This window comes from Pseudochaenichthys georgianus, chromosome 7 (assembly GCF_902827115.2).
Source record: "Pseudochaenichthys georgianus chromosome 7, fPseGeo1.2, whole genome shotgun sequence".
Classification (NCBI taxonomy): domain Eukaryota; kingdom Metazoa; phylum Chordata; class Actinopteri; order Perciformes; family Channichthyidae; genus Pseudochaenichthys; species Pseudochaenichthys georgianus.
Genome location: NC_047509.1, coordinates 10,364,706 through 10,382,275, shown reverse-complemented (window position 1 = coordinate 10,382,275; position 17,570 = coordinate 10,364,706). Strand labels below are relative to the sequence as shown.

Here is a 17,570-nt window from a genome sequence, read left to right as displayed (position 1 = left end):
ATGTGAAATATAATCAATACTTGAATAAGGCTTTAGTTACAACTAGAGTAAATCCAAAAGCTCGTAACAGAGTATTCCTACACTGTAGTAGTTCTATTTTTACCTAAGTACAAGATCTAAGAGATCTACTTCTTCCACATCTGCAGGCGGAGCAGGACAGCTGTGACCTAGTGTCCCACATTGACCTGCTGCCAGATGGTCAAGCTATTGTTCTTGGAAACAAAGACTGTGACCTGGAAGCAGGAAGTGGAGGGGGTTAACCGGTGAACCCCACAGCACCGTCCTCCCAGCATCCCCACATGACTCCTTCCTTCCCGCATGGAGAGAGCCCCTGACAGAATGATTCAGGTGCTACCGAGTCCGACCCCCCCCCCCCTCCCCCTCCATCACCCCACAGGGCACCCCTGCACATAACTAAAGCACAGTGTTATTAATATCCTTATCGTAAACAGATAATACTGGGCCTGGGGGCTCGTTACCCTGGATAGCGCGAGAAAGGGCCGATAACGCCTCCCGGTATCTGGCAGAGTGGCCAGGAGACATTTTTCACCAGCCGGCAGCAGAGGCAAACGCAACAAAGCACCGTGCAGCGAGGAACAGGAGCAAGGCAGCACTTATCCTCCTCCTCAATCCTTCTCCGGGAGACCCTGGGCCCCAGCTCCCAGGTGACCCAGAGGGATTGCTTGCCTGCTCTTGCTTGTTTACAGCCGCAACAAGAATCTACAGCACTCTCCCCAACCCCCAAACCCCCACCTTATATAGGAAATAGGCTGTCATTTTGTGCGATACAATATTTGAGAACAGTGAGGGTAGGGTGGATTGCACTTAAGAAAGGGAGCTGGGCTCTTCGAGGAATAAATCAAACAAGCAGGTCGGAGGGTTGAGCTTCACTCCAATCCACTTTGGTATAACTGTTTGTTGAGAAATGAGGAGAAATCAAAGCTGGAGTGATACATGCACTGTTAGCGAGAGGGTGTGCATGTACACTAGTCATCATGACAAAGGTTCATTATTCTGAAGCTCAATAAATGAAGGCGCTTTTCCTTTCGCACTGTGAACTGGTTAGGAGGTTGGACACGGTGCAGGAATGGGGGAAGGGAAGAGGGATGGAGGGCACAGGGCCATTGGGCTACATTGCTTTGAGGACCATGTGATGAATATGTGCCTCGAGATGTGTTATGTGCCAGTCTTGGTTACCTAAAACCTAGTTAAAAGGAGCAGAGGAAGTCTGTATAAACAGCCACATCAAACTGTCTGATTAATTACACAAGATATCCAGTGCACAGCTACACACTGGGCACATGGTGAGCAACACATTACAGAGGTAAGAACACATCACACAGTATATGTATGGCTGCGTGTTCAATACATTCACAGACATCTTACAACCAATTTGGAAGAAACAACAAAAGTCACATCGGCATCGACTCTTTCTCCAGGTGTTCCATTGTTCCGGTTGCATCTTTCGTGAACCGGTTTCATATGCTACCAAACTCTGCATGTGAGTTGAGATAGTGAGAGCATGCAGACTTCCTCCCGGTCTTATTTTTTTGCTGTAGACTCATCCATTACAGCTGTCTGAAATAGGATGTATGCCTCCTCCCTCTCCCATAGCTCTGCCATCCATTACTGGAAGCTGGCAACGGACAGACGCTGCCTCCCACTCCCACAGCATACTGAACATCACGTTACTACAGTGAACTAAAACGGCTAGCAGCTCACACATTTCTCCTGTGCGGTTTTGTAGTTATTTGTGTCATAAACTGTACTTTGTGCATTTTAGGGGGGGAAATAGGCAATTGTGATGCAATATGTTATCGGCTTATAAGGCACTGTTTATGCTGTTCCAATATCAAACAGAAATGCTGACATTCTGCCAATTCAATGTTTGACTTTAAAAGCTAAACACAGATAAAACAGTACCTTTTTTTTGTAAGATCACTTTTGGGGCTTTGTGCCTTTAAATAATAGCAGCCCTGGAGATAAAGGGGGAGAAAGAGGGGATGACAAAGACTCACCCTTCATAACTCAGGCTTCCCGCTCTGTTTTCACTGGCAGAGAAAATGCCAGATTTTTTAATATGCTACTTATGTGCTAAATAAACTGGCTGTCTTGTTCATTCTGATTACTAAGAGTTTATTGATATATCATGGTTAATGCGGCTCTAGCCTAAAGCGCTTGGCCCACTATGAGTGGGCCGTGGTGGCTGTGTGCAGCTGGATGAGGCGATGGCATGTTCCTCAGGATTGACAGGTGGGCCAGTGCAATAGGCCTCTGTGACTAGTGCCACTGGGGAGTGAATAAATTAGCCCCCAGGCTGCTTTCCCCTCCCTCTGTTTACTCCACTTCTCAACCACACCAAGCAGCGTGCCAGACAAACAAGCAGCTTAAAGCATAACACAACTGTTGCACCCGTCTGTACCGATATACAGTAGGCTTCAAGCTCACATACACACACACAAATGTAATCTTGTGCACCCTCACCCTTCCATCCAGCTACCACCCACTCACACATACACACAGACTTAGACAATGAGCACTGAACTACACTCACTCAACACAGACATATTCAAAGAACCTCACATACGTACTTTCACATCATGCAGCCCCCCTTACTGTATGTACACAGACAATAACAATAGACCGAGATAGAAAGGTTGGCCGAGACTCTTTTGATAGCACAAGCACGCCCACATACACAAAGCTCATCATACTCCAGCGCTTATCAGTAATTCAAGGCTCATATCAGTTACTGGTGTTTCTGCTGCTGTCTGCATGCTGAGCGTCTGGGTGACAAAGTGACGACAGCAGAACCATTATTTGCTGTCTTTGGGCTGTGACAGATGACAGCACATCACAGGGCAAGCAATTAAACTATAATTATACACATACACACATATTCTCTCATTAAAAGTGCAGTTTCCCAGTGTGTAATTTTGAAGTGCCGACACAAAAACTGCGAAAAACAAACACATATGTGTGCCGAGTATGCGCACAAACACACACATTACCAGATGTGAAATTGTTATTGGTCTAATGTTTGGGGTGCAAATGAGACACAATTGAACAATGACACACAACGGTTTATAGGAGTATTCACAGGGAGCCATAATGTATTAATGCGCTGTCACTGCAGACAGCAGGAAAAGAGAGTTACAGCGACGTGTGTCCTCCAAAGTCAGACACTGATGCAGCAAATTCATTTGGTGTTGTCACTCAAGCGAGCGGCCAAGGCAATGAAACTCTTGCTCTTCCCAATGAGAGGGTATTATCGTCTGGCCTGAACACGTCCCCACTTGGGGTCTTAAAGCGGTCCTGAGTGGAGCCCGATTGCAGATCACACAGGGCCAGCAGGCCAGACAGCGCAGAGATAAACACTTTGGCCTAAATAAAGCCTTCACATAAAGGCAGGGCCACCACCGGGCACCTGTCCTGCCTCGAGAGGCCACCGCTGCCCCTGGCCTGCCAGTTGCCCTGGCAACACCTCACTTACATTCATCCATCATTGCTGACAGGTGTCAGGCACAGCTAGATGGGTTAGCAAAATGCAAAAAGTCTGTGGTGGCAAAACTGGCAAACAGACATGGCGTTTTAGTGAGGCTGAGAGAGAGGGGAAGCTCTCTCATTGGACCATAACGATGTGTGAAGACAGTCCTAATTAGAGCGTGGCACCTTATTTATGTTGGCAATTTGCCGTTTTCTTGCAGTGATGCAAACGTCTTACTGTCAGTTTGTCTGATGTCTGTCAACACACATGCACAAACACACGCAGTCATACGATGCATGCATGGGCAACATGTCTGGCATTTTGAATACACTTTTCCTTATTTTTTAAATGACATCCTACCTGCCGAGACCCCAGTTAAAATCAATCATAGTTAACGTTTGTTCTCACATTTCATCAGCCTGTATATCAATAATCTAAAGTCTGATCTCATATAAATGTTTCAGCACTCGCTGTATTGAGTGGCTTGCTTTGCAATATTATAAAGTTGTCGACATGGACATCCAACTGGTAAAGTCACTTCTGGCTCACTGCTTCATTAGAGGGAACGCATCATTTTCAGTGTGTGTTCTACTGTTTGTGCATGTTTTGATATGTCTGTTCACATGGATGCCCGGGGCAGGTGATTCAGCCCGGGGCGCAGCAGCATAAAGAGTTCAGGCAGCAGCCAATCAGGCCGTACTATCAAACCCCATCCGAGCAGGGAGCGCAAAAATCCATACTCAATAGAGATTCATGGACCATGCAAGATTCAAGCTACTCTGGTCATTGACAGCATCCATGATGACTATTGATCAACCAGCGATTTCTGGCTCTATACAGACGTGATTAGATGACGTACGGCTGAAAAGTGCCACTTCCAGTTTGGAGGATGAGCTCATTTTCGACTGATACCAAAATGCTCTGCGTTTCACCTGCTGCCTTTACAGTCAGCCGCTCTGCTCTGCTCTCTCCAATCGTTCAGCGGGAATCTAATTATCTGTAGTGTCTGGTAAGGTGGCACTATGCCCAGAATGCCCATAATACAAAAACTATCTCTTGTGCATTTTTTGGATTGAACAGAAAAGCACCGCTCCTGTATGGCTGGCACAATGACTGGGGCTTTGTTGCCAGCCTCTGCCTTTTCTATTAAGATTCCTCTTCTTTATACCCCTTTAAATAAGCCACTACTTGTAAAGTTGTAACAGTATAATTCTTCAGTGCATCTGAAGACTTAAGCAATGGTTGATGAGACATTATACATAATAAATCAAAAGAGGCTTAGATGTATCTCCCCGGTCCTCTCCGTTGGACCAGCTGCAGCCTCTAAATCAGTCAAAACTGAGCGGGCTACAAAATGAATTGGCAGGCTCCGAGCTGACGGAAAAAAGAAGAAGAAAAGCAACACTAAATTCCTCAACAAAGCAATACAAATGATGCTCTAGAAAAATGCATGTGTTATGGAAATGGCCAGCTCTAAAAATAGCATACTCATTGTAAAATAGACACAAACAGTTGATAAACAGGCCCTGAGGAGGAGAATTAATTAGCCACGCTGGACGGGTAAACAGAGCTATACATCAAGTTCAAGAGGAAAACAATAACAGGGTTGAGGCAGTTGGAGAGGAAGCCCTGACCACTTGCCACACAAAAAGCACTGAGAGAAGAAAGAGAGGAAAGCCATTCCAGGGAGGAGGATTGTAGTGAAGTTAGTATATGAGGGAGAGATGAGAGTGGAATAAGAGACAGAGGACGAAAAAGAAGAATGCCAGAGGAATCTCATGCACATGCCCATGCACGTCTGTCTCCCTGACTGAAGACATGGTGTCTGTTGATGCTAACGCTAGCCAGCTGGGCTCACGGCCAAAGGCATTAAGTGGAATCGAATTCCACCAAACTAGCTTTAATCAGCAGGTTTTTAAGGTTAGAATTACTCTCCCTCTCCTCCAGCCCGCTGGCCAAGGTTAAAGCAGACATCGGCAGGGGCTGGGCTCAGCTAATGGGATGGAAGGGTGGCACGGGGCCTACGGCATGCCACCAAACACTGACACACACACACACACACACACACACACACACACACACACACACACACACACACACACACACACACACACACACACACACACACACACACACACACACACACACACACACACACACACACACACACACACACACACACACACACACACACACACACACACACACACACACACACACACACACACACACACACACACACACACACACACACACACAAAGGCGCAAACACAGCTACACCCTTTAGTGTATGCCAAGTCACACCTGCAAATAACAATAAAGCACATACGCCTGGAGAATTAGAACGTTGACCTGTGTGTGTGATTGTAAATTATGGGTAAGTAAATATGGCAGAAAGAGTCAAATGCATTTATGTATAGTTCTTTCTAAGTTTATTTATTAATTGATACCAAAAGCTGTAAATAGGTGTAAGAGTAAAACGATGGAGTCATGTCATAATGTATATGTTAGGGCTTTATAGACTTCACCATCTGTGTCTGCATATCCAACCCAGTCTCACGGCATTTCGTGTTCACCAACACGATTTTTAATCTATTGATTCGTGTTCACCATCACGATTTGCCCCTTTTTTTTTTTCGTGTTGTACAGCACGATTTTAAAAGCAATGTATTTCTACTGGTAACGTGTTTCGTGCCTGCAGGCTGCAGCACGTCTTTTTCTCCGGTCGGGTCGTGGAAGACCGGAAGCTGTGTGGTTCATAAAAACATGTTCTTACTCAATATCAAGCCACAATTATTGCTTTTATTTTAAATCGTATAATTTCGGACTTTTGTTGCCGTCTGTGAGGAAAATAAATGGTGCTCAGAGCCTCAAGATACTGAAATCTGTATTTTAAATATTTTTTCCTTCTAATTTGTTATTCTTTTCAAAATAACACTGTTATTTACTCACCAATAACACACAATTATCCTTGCTTTTATTTATTGGTTTAATTCCATAATCTCGGGCTTTTTTGGTGTCCGTCAGGAACTGAATTTCAAAATAAAAATAACCGGAAACAGACGTAGGCCTATAAGGGACATTTCGAACATCATTGCGATTGTCAACATTTCTGAGTTTAGGATGGCCGAAGACACTACACTACCCATAATCCCCAGCTATCGTTTAGGACTACAGTTCCTGTAAGGTTACGCAGAGCGTCAAACAGCTGTGTGAAATGGAACGAAACCACGCCAGACTATCCAAAACTGGAATCGAACGCCCCCCCAGAACTACACATGCTGGCTATTGTGTTTCGCAAAATGTTCTATGGGACGTCTCGACTGAACGTTTTCGTTTTTCCCACAATTAGAAGTTGCCAGTATTAAACACATTGGTGTTATCAAATGTAAAACATATAATTAATAAATGGGTGAAAATCACTTGTGTCCATAATGCGCAGTATTAATATATACCCACATGACAGCTCATTGCTACTTTGTAATTCTACTCCACTACAATTCAGAGGTTAACCTGGTATTTTTACTCCACTGCATTTATTTGAGTTACTTTGCAGATTCTGATTAATTATGTGAAATATAAACAACCCTTAAATCAGACTTTAGTTACACCTGAGTAAAATTCAGGTAAGGTGATTGTCAAGTGCCAACAATCAGGAGAGATATTTGATAGTTGGTGCTTGAGAAGACTAAACATGTATCTGCAATTGACATGAATGGAAACGAGTAATAAAGTATATTCATTACTCGTTATTCTCTACTAATAGTTAATTAAAGACTGTATATTATGGCTATTTTGCACATCCCTTTCAAGATTTTAAAGGTTTATTGACATATCATACACAACTACGGTGTAGTTATGCAATGAATGAAAAACTTGGGTCACAGGTCCCTCAACAGTGCATTACAAGACATCTATCAATATGTGTGTACCTCCACCATTAAACTGTCATATTCTGCACATTTCTTATTCTATCTACATACATAAGAGTATAATCCATATGTATAATATCAGTTAAAATAAGTGCTTCAACATAGTTAACATTGCAGGAAAGCAATATATTAGACGTTAAGTACTTTGTCAGGCTTAATATTTATCTGTAGATAGATACCCCCAATGTTTTTTTCTTATTTAAAAGAATACCTTAATCTGTTATTTAATGTTTAAATAAAGGTTAATCCGTTTTTCTGTTTTGCACCTCCTCCTATTAATATCTTTGTACATCCTGCACTAAACTGTTTTATTGTAGAGATCACTTATAGTATCTTCTTGATTTTTTATATTCTATATTTCTATATTTATAATTTCCCCCTATGAAAGTATGTACTCTTAATATTTTTTTAATCAAATATAACACATAAAAACAATAATTCAATAACGTGCTTTAACCACTAGGAGGTGCACACAAGGTGCACACAGCCATAATAACTTTGTATTATTAGTGTGTATGTACAACATCTGAAGATGTGTACTTTTATGCATGCTTTCACATCATTTTACAGCATATTGCTATACTATTTCAGACTCAGTATTTACATTCTTACATTCAAAGAAAATCAGTAATATCTTTAAAAACTACAGTCCTTTTATATCAGCTGTGCACCGTTATGGTGTAAATATAACCTATCTATAAATTATATCAAATGTAAAAGTCAGCCAGATTAGTGTTGATACTGCAAGGAGACGTATTGTGTGAAGAGAAATTGAAGATGTTGTTTAATTGTTGATATATTTATGATCCACGTCAAGTATTCAGTTTCGGCGGCATTTCTTCCAGTTTTTCCAAAGGTCTTCTCATCAGGGCTCTCTAAATAAAGAACTACGGCAGATCTGTAATATGTAATGCAGCCGAACCGTGTATTACAATGCCGTTATGTGATGACTTTCAAAGAGAAAAGCAAGAGCACTCGGAATTAAGTATTATTTTATTCTTTTAAAATGTTTTCCGGATTTCATATAATATAAACACCAACTCCCAGCATGCATTGCGGCTAACACATCCAATCAGCGAGTTTAAAACCATAGCTGAGGATCTTGGGTAATCGCTCGAAATGCCTACGTCTGTTTCCGATTATATTTATTTTGAAATTCAGTTCCTGACGGACGCCAAAAAAGCCAGAGATTATGGAATTAAACCAATAAATAAAAGCAAGGATAATTGTGTGTTATTGGTGAGTAAATAACAGTGTGTTATTTTGAAAAGAATAACAAATTAGAAGGAAAAAAAGATTTAAAAAATACAGATTTCAGTATCCTGAGGATCTGAGCCCCATTTATTTTCCTCACAGACGGCAACAAAAGTCCGAAATTATATGCAAACAAACGATTTAAAATAAAAGCAATAACTGTGGCTTGATATTGAGTAAGAACATGTTTTTATGAACCACACAGCTTCCGGTCTTCCACGACCCGACCGGAGAAAAAGACGTGCTGCAGCCTGCAGGCACGAAACACATTAGCAGTAGAAATACATTGCTTTTAAAATCGTGCTGTGCAACACGACAAAAAGGGGCAACTCGGGTTGGTGAACACGAATCAATAGATTAAAAATCGTGTTGGTGAACACGAAATGCCGTGAGACTGGGTTGGCATATCATACCTCAGGCATATTATACCATTTTGGTTAACAGCATCCTGTGACAAATGGATTTAGAGGGTACATACATAAACACATTGAATGAACACACTTGACCAGTTCTCTATTGCTGTGGCTTCATCTCTACTGAACGTAGCTCTGTATAAAGGCGTATTCACTTAAACACAACCGTTGAAAAACATGAACACAAAAGGAGAGGGGAAAGGGCTGGACGAGTGAATACATCAGGCTGTTTTTTATACTTTACAAAGAGCCAGTAAAAGCCTTGCCTTGGCCCCATCCTACAACAGGGGTCAACACATTGATGCCTGTCAACAAAGCAAAACTCAGAAACCTTGCGGCGCTACTGTCAGCTTCTCAAAAGTCAAACTGTGTTTCTATAGTACCCACACTATGAAGAAGACCAACACCGCGTAGCAAAGGTTCTCTTTTCACTTTCCTCAAACTCAAGTCGTATTTTTTTCTTATCTTTTCTCCTCTCTTCAACTGACTTTGCCCGACACATAAAAAAGGGTCTTACTTTAGAGATGTACTACAGATTAAATTAGCCGAAGTCGAGTCTTTCTTTCTGAAATTGTAATAGTCTGTTTTGGAAATTTAAGTTAGCTGCATCTTGATAAAGCAAAATAGCTTTGGTTAAAAGTCCATGTGAGGGATCACAGGTTACAAATGGATGTTAAGTATATATGGAAAAAGGTAAAATGGAAACCAGTCATTATCTCAAGGCACCATTTCCTTATCATCTAACCTTTGAGTTGACCTCTAGATTGCCTGTCTACAATCGCTATGTAAAAAATGTCTCGCAGTAAAAAGAGTAATGAGCATCTGTTTGCATTACGGGCCCGGGGCTATCAACCACGACAGGCACTTCATTCCATTAAAAGATGGAGTAATGGATACAGCAATCAGCTTATCGTGCCTCGGTTTAAAGACAAAGGGTCACAGGTCAGGTTTTAGCTGTCATTTTTAGTGGGTGGGAAACAGCTGAGTCGAGAAAGACTTTCCCGTAGACGGTGTCTCCTTTGCTCTTACTCAAACCCAAATGCATTTGCTGGAGAAGGGCCAAAAGTATAACAACACAGAGCTTGGATATGACTTCACATGTGCCGAAATGGAAACAGGGATGGATGTGGATAAGATTCAAGAGAACAGATATGTATTAGGTATAAAGAAAATTGATCTTTAATCCTTTTTCTTTACATTGTCCTCAAAAACTGAGCTCCTTGGGGCATGTCCTGTATTCCAAATGAAATCATTGAAAAAAGCCTCACATGGTGAGACTGCTGCTGCTTAATAAACATATATGGCATTGTTTGAGTCAGTATGACCGCCCATTAACCTTCCCTTGTGTTAGCTGAGGTAGGGATAAAAGTGGCACTGTGTGGAGAAGGGGAGCACGTCCTCTGCATTAATGAGAGCAAACCGTCCAACCCACTGTTTCCCCCTAAAAACACACACACACGGCGGAGACCTGCTGAAGATGACATCACAGGCTCAGCCTCCCTGCCGTGGGTTATGCCAGGCAGATATGCTGCCTAATTGTAAGAGAGAGCTCAGATTTGTAATGCTCCACAGTTCTGTTAGGGCTGATTAGCGAAGGCTCATGGCTTCTCCTCCTGCCGTGATCTATAGGCACTCCAAATTTCCAATATCTCCGGTGTGAGCAAGGAAGAGCTGAGAGAGACTGTAAATCATGACAAGTCCTACTGAGCGGAGGAGAGGAAACAGGATGGATGGAGGGGGAAAGGGAGAGGGTGAGCAGAGGAGGCAGATATTCAGCTTGTATGGAAACATGAAGGGATAGAGGAATTGAGAAAATTATTGAGGGACCGAGGTGATGGGAGACGGAGTGATGTGCACATATAGAGGACGGAGGAGCAAGCATCAGGGAGACATGAGAGAGTTAAGGAGGAGAGAGGAGAGGAGATATGATTACAGAGAAAACAGGAAAATAAAAAACCTGACGGCGAGAATGAGACAGAGAGTGTGGAGCAGACAAAGAGGAGAAAGAGCATGGGGGAAAAAGGGAGTGGGAGGACAAAGAGACACAGAGAGAGAGACACAGAGAGAGAGACACAGAGAGAGAGACAGAGAGAGAGACAGAGAGAGGAGAGGATAGAACGAATGCTAACAGGGAGCCCAAACCCAGTACTGAGGCTTTATCCTTCACAGGCGGAGGAGCAACAATCGCAAACACATTTTCTCTCGCCCTGGCCCTAAGAGAGATAAAAAAGCAATTTGTATTCTATTCCTATTCAGCGTCGCTTGGCCTGTTTCTCTGCCTGCATATTTGTAAACACAGCTTTGTCAGAGCAGCTTAATCTTCCCAACACAAACACAGACTACAGGAAGGAGGGGAGAGAAAGGGCGAGGAGGGAAGAACAGTGATGAGGGGAGAGGAGGGTAAAGGACATGTGAGAAGGAGAGAAGGGTAAGAGGGTGAGGATGGGTAGGGAGGTTTGTGGAACAACAGAGGGTCATACAAGAAGCCGGGCAGGGCACCAGGCTTCAGAGAGCATTTCCGTCTCTGGTGCCTCGGGTTGCCCCCGTGTCACACTCTGAAAGTCCCTATTTGTGACACACACACACACACACACACACACACACACACACACACACACACACACACACACACACACACACACACACACACACACACACACACACACACACACACACACACACACACACACACACACACACACACACACACACACACACACACACACACACACACACACACACACACACACACACACACACACACACACACACACACACACGCACGCACGCACGCACGCACGCACACACACCATTGGTTGACCCATTCCCCTCCTGTCGCCTCTTCCCTCTGGCAGAAAGTCCAACAGGCTGGATTACTGACAGAAGCAAAAGACCAAGCGTTCCTCGTCATATGGCCGGGATGTGACAGATGGAAGGGGCGGGCCCTCGTAATTCCTTAATCCCCATGCTTCTATTTAGTGTTTATGCTGCACATTTAGCCTGTCGTGGAGCTTCCGAGACGCACTTCCAGGTTTCAGGGGAACCAAAGTCCACGTTCTGAACAGGCCACATCACAGTCGTGTGGAAGGACACACACATCACCGCGAGCGAATATACGACAAGGCAGAGAGAGGGAAAACGAGAGAGGGAGGGAGAAAGAGAGCGGGCTTGGAAGTGGCGATCGTCTGGTTGCACATTCGCTCACAGAGGCGTGAAATTAGGCAGAGCGACACCTGCCATTACGCATTGCATTAAAGCACGCCAGTTCACCCCCCTCTTTGGCTTTCCATACTGTCTGTGTCTTTCTCTCATTCTATTTCTCCATACGGTGGAACCTTTTTATTATGGCCCTCAGTGCCCAATTAGAGACTGATAGCTGCCCCCATCCACTCCCAACACTGCGGGGAAGATGGTGCTCCACTTCAGAGCGTGGCAACAACCTTCATCAGCTTCTGTGCACTTCTATTCCCCGCTCTCCTCCGCCCCCCCACTCAGCACACCCAATTTAACCATTCAGGCTCAGCGGCCGGATTAGCTGGATTGAGAACAATGACAGTAATGACATCGATCATGGGGGGTACTACTGAAACTGCAGACAGCTCACCCAGGTGCTATATTCATATTCTCTGTGCTGTATGTGACTTCGACAAACTATCAACACGCAGCATTTAATACAACAACAATACAAAAGCTGGCTGTGGACCCAATTCTTTGTTAACACACATACCCTTGAGTTTGGGCACATCAAGGTTAGGAAAAGGTCCCCGTCATCACACTGAAAACAAATGTTTATTTGTTCTGGTGCTGTCAGCTACACACTTTATATAACCAGAGGTACTTAGGCATAAACAGTATTGAAAAATCTTTGTTGGAGTGCCGAAAAAAGTTTGTATCTTTTTGGCTAGAATATGAAGACATGTCCACGATTGAATAATAATTAATTTGTACTTCACTTCAGATGAAAATAAAGGCAAAAAACGTTGCTCATATTTCTGACTGTACTTGTTTTTGGGAGACAGAGAGCCCTGCAGACAGACACAAAGCCAAACACACCAAAGATGGATTTGGAGAGACAGGGATTGCCACAAACAGACAGAGAGACAAGCAAAGGAAGAAAGGGTGAGCCACAGACACACAGCAGGCAGATGGAGGAGCCTGAGAGCCCTTGGGCGTCCCTGTGATGAAGACAGTGGGGAGGGCAACTGAGGGAGGCCATGTTATGTTCGGATTCTGATGAAGAGGAGGAAGGGGTGGTGGTTGGTTACGGAGGGTGGGGTTGCCAGACAAAAAGAGGGAACGGGAGAGAAAGAGAGAGAGCAAAATCAGCCACTGAGCCAAAAAGAGGGAAAGGAAAGCAAATGAAAAGTGACACTTTAATTCAGAGAGCTTCTTCTGCCTGAGTTATTATGAGATGTTTGTAAGCTGGCTTGTTCATGCATCTCCCCTGCCTGGCCCCGTGCCTGGCTCCCCTCTCACTGAGGGGACCTGTGGCGCTAACCTGTCTCTATCTGAGCCGCACAGCAGGGGACAGCAGTCTGCCACCAACCTCTGCTTTGATCCTCCCACTTCACCATGGCTGCCCCCCCCCCCCTCCTTCCCTCATTCCCTCCTCCACCATAGCTCATATGCAAAATGTCTCTCTGTGTCCTGGTGCTGCTTGATATGGCCAAAGTCCTCTATAGTCCCTCTACTCTTAATTAATTGCGATAGCTCTAATCTGGAAGAAGGAGGTTCGCTTTGGCTTCACAGAAACACTTCTGGACACAGCGGTGCACTTGTGCTACATGTGAGGATAACCACTGAGAGGAGAGAGAAGAAAGAACCGGACAAAATACATTAAATTAGGGCTGTAAAATATACTGTTAAGCATGTGCAAAAGTCATCCTCACAGGACTTGCCATGTCATGTAAGGTTAATTACCTAAAACGAAACTTCTTTTGCCACTTTAAAGAAAAAAGCAACGTGGTTGGTTTGAATTTGCTAAGACCTACACTAAATTAAGAGTTTGGATTTTCAGTAAAATGTGGGCTCTGCACGATCGGCAAATTACCAATATCCCTTTATACTCGAGCAATGTTTTCACATTTCCTGTAAAATCAATGTTCAAATCCGCTGTCCAAATTAACATCAAAGCGAAAGAAACAGTAACTGTGTGATGGGAAATCCTCGCATAATAAGCGGAAATGTAGCAAGGAACAGGAGAAAAACACAGAAATTAAATGCAACTGCAACGTCAGTAGTGTGGAAATATTTTTTGGCTGCATCAAAGTTGATCAAAAACAGGTATTTGTCTTCCTCTGGTGAAAATAATTAGGAGAAACAAGAAAAAGGCACGGCATTTTCTTCCCATATCGTGCAGCTAAAGCAACTAAAAGTATGTTCATCAGAAAGAGATGCACACAGATGTAAAGAAATATCAAGAGAGAGACAGTGAGTATTAGAACCCCAAGGAAAGCAACACTAGGAGAAATCAAAATGGGACTGAGACAGACTGAGTGAAATGATTTGACATTCCAGCAAAGCTTGGTGTTTGACGATGGGAGCCTGACCAGGGTTTGTAATTTCAACTGTAGTAGAGGGAAGGCCATGGGGGCTGTTATGGGCCTGAGCAGCAGCTAGGGAGCAGACAGATAAAGGAGACAGACAGATAAAGGAGGCAGACAAATAGAGGATGGGAATTGTAGGCGCACAGATACATGGGCGAAAACGTACCTGAAGTACCAGACAGGTGCAGCCTGGCAGCCCAAACAGACAAGGGTGGAGGAGGAGGAGGGGGGGGGGGGGGGGCCTGAATGTAGCAAATTCAATCAGGCAGAGAGATGCACACACACATATACTGTACAAATAGGAGTACAGACAGACAGACAAGAACATGGGTAGGTGCACTGTATGAATACACACAGGGGGTGTGATGAGAAATGTATCAGCAGAAAGGAAAAAGGACCCAGAGCAAAGTCAAAGTGAGAATGCGAGAGAGGGGGGAAGCAAGAGAGCCGGAGACAGACACAGAGATGGTGGTGGGGGTAGTAAGTTGGAGTGCCGACAGGTCTCCAGAGGTTGTAATATATAGCATCGTTTCAATCTCTCAACAGCAACTACAGCGCTCCTTTTTCATATCCTTCCACAGTCTGAGGACGGAGAGATACTTCTGTCCTTCGGAAGCAAAACCGGCATTCAAGATGATATAATGTGCTCGTTTTTTGACATTATATCCCCAAATGTGGATGGTTATTTGTAGCTGAATGTACTCCGCGTCCCCATTCTCTCTTGAAATCTCAAGGTTGCGAATGCTAAAGGACGGATATAAAATGCCAACGTCAAACGTGTTTCTGTGTTTGTCTTTTTCCCCACTCCCAGAGAGGTTCAAGACCAATGGTTGATTTATCTGCTGAATGCTCCATTAATCCTGCGACCATGCATGCGTCTGTTGAATAATTGATCTCTGTGCTACTGTAACTAAATCTGTCAAAACAATGACAACCCCACCTCCTTTTCCATCCTTACTTCCTCTTTAACTCTCCTCCCCACAACCTTCCCATACTTTCATAACACTTTAGTTATTCTAAAACAAATATGTTTAGTCCACAATTTCTAAAGTTTTCTGCCCATTAAAATAGCTGAACAAAAGGGTTAGGGTTATGTTTTATTAACACTGCGACACTGCTGTTCAACCACCAGAGGGAGTTCCATCCTGACAGTGTATTTAGGGATCTCGAGAGGACGCCCAGCCACTTCCCCAAATCCACAAATATAAAGACCTAGTTGACAGGGTAATCTGACAATGCCAACACATCCACTCCAGAGACCTGGCAGCCCAGAGAGGGGGGGGCTGAGAGCAGCGGTGACCTCCTAAGGTGATCAGCTCTCAGCGCTCTGTCTAGACCTCAACAAACAGCTGCTTGGTTGGAGCAGAAGGGGAACAATGACCCTTAATTTATGTCCACACCCCTCCCTCCAACCCCCATTCTGCCTGTCTCTTTCACTTGTTTTTGCATTCTGCATTTAAAGTAATAAGTACAGTATCTCCTCGAATGCCACAGTGCTATAAATCAGGGGGAAATAGACCTGTCATCTAGGTAAACAATGCATGAGACCAGGTATCATTAAAAACAAAGGAGTTCTGGAGGAGCCATGCATACGGATGAGGACTGTCTCCTTGGCTCGCCCTACGCCTCTGGCCTACACTGGAGCTACGCACACACACACACACACACACACACACACACACACACACACACACACACACACACACACACACACACACACACACACACACACACACACACACACACACACACACACACACACACACACACACACACACACACACACACACACACACACACACACACACACACACACACACTCACACACCTGAGCAAACTGAATTTATCCGAGGGAACTGGATCCCGAAGACACTGAAAAATGTTGATCTCCTGCGCGGATAATGGCTTCACAAATAACAGTTTGATTATGATATTCTTGCGGTATAATGACTTCCGATGACAAATAGCGTACAATCACGGAGTCATTCAATCATAACACGTTGGTCAAAGGGACATTACTGAGATTTAGGTCAGAGCTCGGAAAATGAGCTCCGCGTTCGATTGCAGAGACGACATTGTTCAATGTCACGACAGTGCCGTGAACATTTCGCATCATCTGTTATGTAGTGCCATCAATGTTTATGACAGCCAATCCATCGTCAAGTAAGCTGTATGTCAACCTTTATGTCAGCTTTATGACACATGGATCGCATGAAATGTCACGGAATGTCATCTCTATGCTCCCCGGCGCAATAGCACACGTGATGGATACAACAGTCGGAGAGAAAATCCCAGTCTTTAACACATGTTTGCAGAGCAGAGTTCAAATACCCTTCATGTTAATCAGGCGCCAGTGTTCCCATGGCCCTGTGTAAGGTGGCAGGCGGATGGCTCCCGGCACAGATTAGCATGCAAAGCGGCACATCCTCCTTCCATAGCAGGTACTCCTCAGGTGTAACTGAGTGGAGGTTTCTGGTGGCTCTCTTCCCTCTGTCTGCCCTAAATGAGATTGGGCTGGAGTCGCCCTCATGTCTCATGTCTGCACACCTCCTTGGTTTTTCAAAGGGAGCAGACACTGGAGCGAAATATACAGCAGAACAGAGACTGGAAAAGATACAGAAAGAGAGAGAGTCTGGCTTTTATTCAGCAGACTTGGACTAACATTTACCCAGCTGCTGATTTCATGACCCATAATAAATAGTGCAGCCAGAGTTTTAGATGTTTCCTCCACTAGCTGAGGACAACGGTAATGAAGCTTAAAGTTGCCTCGAAGATGCCACACTTTGAGAGAGATTGCTACAACCCATTAGCTAAAACAAGGTGTATCCCTAAGTGATACTTGATGAGAATGAAGACGGCCATACATCTGTGTATACAGTACTTACAAACAGGCCTCCAGTGCTGTACAGTAATAGGCTTCGCTGAGGCCCGTAAAGTG

General features: G+C 44.1%; 1 protein-coding gene across 9 annotated transcripts in view; it reads right to left on the bottom strand.

Annotated features, from left to right (window-relative positions):
- Nucleotides 1-17,570, bottom strand: part of camta1a (calmodulin binding transcription activator 1a) — a 314,780-nt gene that overhangs the window by 63,604 nt on the left and 233,606 nt on the right. The window lies entirely within an intron of this gene.